This window comes from Suncus etruscus, chromosome 5 (assembly GCF_024139225.1).
Source record: "Suncus etruscus isolate mSunEtr1 chromosome 5, mSunEtr1.pri.cur, whole genome shotgun sequence".
NCBI classification, from domain to species: Eukaryota; Metazoa; Chordata; class Mammalia; order Eulipotyphla; family Soricidae; genus Suncus; species Suncus etruscus.
The window spans coordinates 82,862,110-82,869,832 of NC_064852.1; the positions used below are offsets into that span (position 1 = coordinate 82,862,110).

General features: G+C 30.4%; 1 protein-coding gene across 1 annotated transcript in view; it reads right to left on the bottom strand.

Moving 5' to 3' along the window:
* LOC126009195 (sodium channel protein type 3 subunit alpha) overlaps positions 1-7,446 on the bottom strand; it is a 125,829-nt gene extending 118,383 nt beyond the window's left edge. The window contains exon 1 of the mRNA XM_049773564.1: positions 7,217-7,446. The gene's annotated coding sequence lies outside the window, so the exon portion shown is untranslated. The remainder of the gene's footprint in view (positions 1-7,216) is intronic.
* Positions 7,447-7,723: the final 277 nt, after the last annotated feature.

The window sequence follows — 7,723 nt, forward strand, 5'->3', positions numbered from 1 at the left end:
AATTGGTAGAGGAATATGTTTATTCAACATTTTTATTGTCTCCACAGGGTAATTAATATTGACTCTCTTTCAATATACTTTCTCTCTGACTCTGACCTTCTTTCTTATTACTACTTTATTGGATTTTCACTGTAGATTAGCTTAGGTATCTCGTGTAGAAGGATAGATTAAAAATTTAAGTAAATAATCTAAGCCTGGTTGAGAATACAAGAAAGTTTCACAGATCTCCATCACTAAATTCTAGTCCAACATTGATTATAGTTCCTCAAAGCACAAGCCTCCAAAGCACAAGGGTTTTGCTTCAAACTATAAAATTTTATTATAATATTTTATGCAACTTTTTTTCCTACAAGGTCATAATTTTAGAGAATGGTAATGATCACATAGAAAGCATAGTTAAATAATAATATTATGGAAAGTTTCCTAGAGTAGATTTTAGGATTGAATCTCTTCAGTATATAGGTTGTTTTATTGAAGTATATCACCTTTAACATATTACATAAAGAATTGTAGTGAATGAACAGAGAAAATCAACTAAGTATTAACCCAGCAAATGTTTCCTTGAAGAGCTGGATTGAAAAAGCTGACTCACTTTAGTAATGAGGTTCCTTTTAAGAAATGCAATTAATACTTTTAAACTCCATTAAGCTATAAGGTTAATTTATTTCTTTCTCAGAAACACTATTTCCTGGAAGTAAATGGTAAGTGAATTTTTGTTTATAAAAAATGTGGTGATATTGATACCTTTCTTCTAAATCTGCCACAACTGAAAATAGAAAGAAATCAATACTTAGTTTCCAGTTGTCCAATCCAAATTTACAAACACCTTTTAATACTAACTTTCATTTGATTATTAAAGACTTAATTTTCATTGGAGCAGTTAAAAAAATCAAATCAAAAGAGATTTTGTGTGTGAAGTTGATGAGTGCTTATATGTGCACCATTGTTTGTATTGTTCATTTGTAAAAGATACTATTACCAGCAGGTGAATCGATTTATGAATAGAGGTAAGGGTCAAAATGAAAAAATTGTAATGTCAAACTATCTACATATTTAAAATAAAAGTTTTATTTATCTGAGCAGCCTGTTCATTTATTGAACAACCCATTCAAAGATTAAATGGACATGAACAATTTTTTATTTTTCTAAGCTTTTGCACAGTCGCATGCTTAACATATGCTCACTTATTAGAATTTTAAAATGGTTTTGCATGCCATTTTTCTGTTCAGTTACCTATTTGAACTTGCATTGATTTTTCTTCATTTTTTCTGCCTTTCTCTAGTTTGTTGCACATCAAACCTGACTAGGTATTAGAAGTATATACTGGTAAAGGCTTTTAAACAAACAGTGTTATTCAGATAAGCCCCAGGGAACCTAAGTGAATTTATCCAAGGTGGAGTCAAGAATTGGTGCTCTTTTTCAGCCTTCTTAGCTAATTCCATTGAGCAGCCAGTACTATGAGCCTGTCTCTAAAGAAGGACATCATGAATGACCTCTTTCTATTTTCTCTCACACAATATATATAGATTTTTACTGTTTATTCACTCTTTCTTTTCGATTAGCAAAGATTTAGTAGGCTATTTTTCACTCATTGTTTTGATTTTTCTCATTTTTTATGTACTAGTCTAGAAGTTTTCATTCTAAGCACATGCCTTTGATTAGGATTTTGAATACATATGATCCTACTAAGTTTTTATTTAATAATAGAAAATGTGATATGAATTTGTCTGTTCTTCAAGTGTGTTATAATTCAGCTTTTAATAAATATATGAAGATTGATAGAACAATACAACAAACTTGTAGAAGCCTAATGTTTAAAATGAATTTACTTGAACTATTATATTTTTAAGTAATATACATGGTAACTTAATAAGAAATTTTAGAACTTTGAGACTATATGGGAGTCAAGGTCATATAAAAATTCCATTGTAGGGGCCAGAGCAATAGCACAGAATTAGGGTGTTTGCCTTAATCCCAGCCAACTTGGGACAGACCTGGGTTTGATTCCCAGCATCCCCTATGGTCCACTAAGCCTGTCAGGAGCCATTTCTGAGCACAGAACCAGGAGTAACCTCTGAGCACCACCGGAAATGGCCCCCAAACAAACAAAAACAAACAACAAAAATTTCATTGAATGTTTTTTTTTTCTATTTTGCAGCTAAAAGACATTTTTGCCCTAAAAATATAAGCTTCTAAAACGCATTTCAATAGTTTCAGATCCAGAGAGAAGAATGTTACATTCTGTACCTTCTTACATATTAATAACAAGATATTCACAACAAAGGCATCTTTAACAATAAAAAATGCATGAAAGGATCCATAATTGATAATATGTCACAATGTAAATACCAAAAGCAAAACAAAAATGTTGGAGGTAAAGCAAGAAATATTCAGGAGCATAAATAAATAAAATAAAAAGTTGGGAAAGCTAGTTGAATTTAAGTGTTAGTTACTTCAAGTTTATTCTGAAAGGAGGTAGGACTGTCTTTGTTAATCCAGTTCTCCATGAGATTTAATTTCACCTCACTGATAAAAGCTAAGGTTTAATTTGCAAAAAGGGGTAAAAACAAAAAAGCAGGATAAAATTTCCTGATCACAGCTTGCCTATAGGAAGGTTTTGTTGAATTTGTCATTACTGTAATATTTTGTATTAGATGAAAATATTTAACAAGAGAAAGATTTTTAATAAATATATGGATTAGAGACTTTGAAAAAAAGTCATATGATTCAAAACTCTCCTATTCTAAGAAGGAGCTTCCTCTTTTTGTTCTTTTATTTTTGATTTACACCTGGAAATATTCAGGAGTTACTCCTGGCTCTGTACTCAGAAATTAGTCCAGACTGTGTATGGAAATTATATGGGATTCCAGGGATCAAACTTGGAATGTCCGGGTGCAAGGCAAGCAGGCAAGCATCTTATCTGGGTATATCGTACTATTATATAACACAGGAGCTTCTCTCTTTTGATAAGAATTCATTAACTCTGCCTAGAGAAATTTCCTCATTTTTCTTACTTATTTTTCCCATGGAGAAGTTTTGGGTTATTTCCTCAATAATTTGTTCCTTTAAGACCATATCTGATCAAGGTCAAATCCATAAAAATTATAATATTTGATTTTGATATAATAAGAAAAACTTATAGAGAAAATAATATTGGAAGCAAAGTTATTTTTGTTTTATTTTTGGTTTTGGAACCACACCTGGCAGTGCTCAGGGGTTACTCCTGGCTCTATGCTCAGTAAACATACCTGTCAGGCTCAAGGAATCATATGGGATGCTGGGGAGTGAACCTGGTCCAGACATGTTTAAGGCAAGAAGAGTTCTACCTGCTGTGGAAGAACTAACTAAGGAGACATATACTAATAGAGACCAACATATCAATTTAAGATCCTTAAATTATCTTATAAAGCCCTATGAACAAATATATGGATTCCCAGTTTTGAAGCACAGTGTCACTTAACAATGAGAACTAAAATTTGACAAATGGTTTGCTAGCTTTTGGGAAAGAATAAGGTAAAAAATGATCTGTACTACTAAGTAATAGGATATTCAAAATATTAAGAGATTAAAAAGTTTAATAGTGAGTTTTTTGACAAATGGCCAACATTATTTAAAGAATTCCTTGCCATATTTGAATTCAACCATTGGATAAAAATATTAGGCTCCTATCAAATATTTTAAGGCTTACAATTTTTTTCACTTTGCCCAGCACAGAGCTTAATCACATAAAAGGGGCTCTAATCTCCAAAAGGAGGAAAACCCAATTTATTAATTAACAAAATAATTCCAGACTTTTAAGGGATTTCTAGAACTAAATCAGCTATTAAGAATCTTCTTAAAGAACCAACACCCAATCTGTATATATAAATTTTATTTATATATTTAATAAATTGTATATTTAATATTATAAGATTATTATGCTATTTGTGATTTTTCTCTATTCATATATGTTTGGTAAAAATACCATTAAAATTCTCTCTATGAGTTTGTTTGTCACTTTAACCTTGTAGAAAAGAGATAAACTATTAAAAATTAAAAACTATTTGGCATATTAAAAACCTGCATCTTCTAATTTAGTAAATATTTATATAAATCTTAAAGAATGCTTAGTATGGCTAGTGATAGATCTGGATGTAGATTCAAATGTCAAATACCCAAAGAGCTTTATCAAATTAAGAAACTTCATATCTTTAAGTTTCCCCAGCTCTCAATCATGTTAAATCCATTTAATCATCAGCCCATTAATTTATTTTTTGCTGCTATGAAGATGAAACTGACAGTGTATTTACTTGAGTCTCTTTAAAGAGGTCCAGGGTGGCTGACGGGAAGGAATTAAGAGGCCTGGGGTGCTGAAACAATATCCTAGTAGTTTCCTAAGATCCCAGTAGCATAGAGCTGTCAAAAGCAAACTGCACATAGACAAAACCTTTAAAAAGAAGCAGGAGTTTTTTCATATGTCAACAAATTTATCAGACACAATTTGGCGTTCTTTCTTGCATTGTACTGTTAACTAAGTTAAGCAGCAGAAGAACATTTCTGACTTGATTTTATACCCAATACATGCAATCAGTTCTGAGATTTAGAATCTATATTGTAATGCTGATAGCAAAAAATAATTTAGTATTGAAATGGAGTTCTTGGTAAAACCTTAATTTTTTTTTTTTTGGATTGCCACAGCAAACTTCGGTTTCTCTCGTCATAGCTCAAATGATATAAAACTTCCTGATCCTATTTTGTTTTAAAAGAGAGCACTCTATTGAAAACTAGTCTAAATTCTATGCAGTGTATGATTGGGCAAAGGAATGGACTACTAGAGGATATAAGATTTCTGTCAACCATCCAAGAAAGGTCCAGGATGTTGATGCTAACTGATATCACAACAGGAACCCATTTTTTGTTGCTGTTTTAATAGGGGAATTATTCCAGTATGACAGTTATTCACTTTTCAACCAAAGAATTTTTTGGCAGTTTCATTGTATCTTTCCTGTTTTGGTAGAAGATATTATATGACCATCACCAGTAATAATCATGATATTATTCCATCACCAATAATAATGATTCTTGTTCTTTAGGCATAAATTGGGAAATGGGGGAAAAAGAAAAGGTACCTTTAATTATATCCCAGAAAATATATTAAACATTGAGACATTTACATTTTAACATAATTCTCCAATGTGGCCTTTATCCCTATTTTAAAGATAATGTAATAGAGATTCATAAGATTTAAATACTTTGTCAATTCTGTACCATAGATGCATCAGCTATGATAAAACTAAAAAGTTAATTTATAAATTTAGATAAATTAGAATCATTGTATTTTTTTTTCATTTTATTTTTGATTCTAAGTCCCATCTTAGACTCAAGGGAAAGGCAAGGAAAATGTATTTCAGTGATACTTGGTGAAAGACGATAATTAGTAGCAGAACTTAAACCAGAAATTATTTCTAGCTTTTAGCTCAAACTTTTCATCGTGATACACTAATAAGTTATAGTATTATTCTTAACTACATGTCAAACCAATACTAGATTTTTCTGAAGAATGAGATATTCTCCACTGAAGAAGACATCCAAACTTATTGGATATATCATTTAATCAAAGTAAGTTTGATTTCTAACAGATTTTATGAGAAATTCTGACTGAGTACATTTGATCTTCACATTGCAACTACAATATTATTGCAACTATATCAATGACATTGCTTACATTGAGGGCCAAAATGTAAGCATCCATTCATAAATATAAAACAGTTCAGTCTAGACTAACACTGGTGTTTACACTGAACAAAGTTCTTCACATTCAGTCACCTGCAGAGAAGTATAGAGTGTACAATATACTCAAGTAAACCAACATCCATTTCTCCTAACCCTTTTTAAAAGAAATGGCCTTCATAACAAATGGTAAGTATTGATGTGAAAGTTGAAATACCCGAAGCTTTTCATTATTATTATTTTGCAATGGTTTTAAAGGAGAACTGTTTATCAATATAATATATTATGTGATAAATATATTAATAAATAAAATTATGTAATAAATCATATTATTAGAAATTGTAGGCTTTTTAAGTGAAGGACTCAAGTTCTATTTTTAGGCCCTTTTGGTCATATCGACTGAAAACCTAGGTTGAAATCAAAGCTTTTTATTTCACATAAGGTATATGGTACTTAAAATAATCGTAAAGAATTTTTCTATGCAAATCCTAAAGCACTTAAGTTTTTGATCCTTACCCTTTTATTCTACATTGTACCACCTGTTGTATTTTTAAAGCCTTTATTAATTTTAAAACTACTTTTTAATTAATATCTATATATTTCTGGTCAAATTTCATATGCTATATATATTCTATAAATTGCTACTTAATTAACCTTTTATGATGATTACAGTATAATTTTAAGGTGCCCACAGAAAATTTGGATCATAGATAAAGGAAACATTTTTTTAGCCTAAGTGGCATGGCCTGGTAATTAATAGTAATAAGAAATAAGAATAACAATTATAACAGCTAGTAATTCTATACAGAAAATATATAAACAGTCAATAACATTATGAGACAATTCATCAAGATGTTATGTCCTTTAACTGAATAAATTAAAGATAAATATTTTACATAAACTGAATATATCATATGCACTTTACAGTATTAAAGAAATAGCACAATAGAGAGCAAATCTCATTAAAATGGTCAGTATGAGTTATCTCCCTTCCATGTGAGTAGATTAATGTAGAGAAAATGCTAATATGTTTCAAACAGCTCAACATCCTTATATTGTTATTCCTCCCTTTAATCATGTTTTTCCAAATCTGATAAATAAAAGGCTAATACACAAAAATATTGTTCCAATTTTATATACATTATTTATATATTATAAAAGAAACCTGGGCACACTGAACATATACATAGATGTGAGTCACAAAACCCATTAGTCTAGATTTGTGCTGTGAAAAATATTTTCTCTGAATACAATGAATCATAACATCTGCATGTTTCAAAAAACATGAAGTCACTAATGTCTGTAAAATAAGTCACCATTTCTAGACAGACTCCTTTGAGAGATAAAGAAATTGTAAGCAGTTTACACATCAAATAATACCTCTGGTTCTGATCATTAACACTAAAACATTAAGTTTAAAATAGTAGCATGAAGATTATTTTAATTTTAAAAACGACCTGCTGACTAGATTCCATGATAATGATAATTAAATGTTTTGCCAGCTTACCTGATAAAACAGAGCCTTACAGATCACAGCATAACAAAGCCTTGCATCCAAGATGGTCAGAGTATAACGTGCCTTCGCTGCAGTGCTGGGATTTTTTGGCCACAGAGATTTACAAATTAATTACAATGTCTTTTTTTTTTCTCCCCTTTTCTTTTTCTGTGGGCAAGCAAACAAAGAGACCTTTCCAGAATCCTCTGTGCTTATGCCTCCGCTTCCTGTTCTGAGATTCACTCTATGGTACCAACATATATCAGAAAACAGCTTTGAAGGGAATGGAAAAAAAAAAAAAAAAAAAGGCTGACGGCTCATAAAGTAGTACCGCCATCTACTGTCAGACATACAAAATGGAACAAGAAGAAAATCATTTTTATTGAAACATAAATCTCTGAAGCATATCTGTATAGGTACAGATTTTTATTACTCAATTATTTTAATATCACTTATATTTTCAACATTTATAGGTTTACCATTTTAATTTATAGGTTTACATTTTAAAATGACAACATA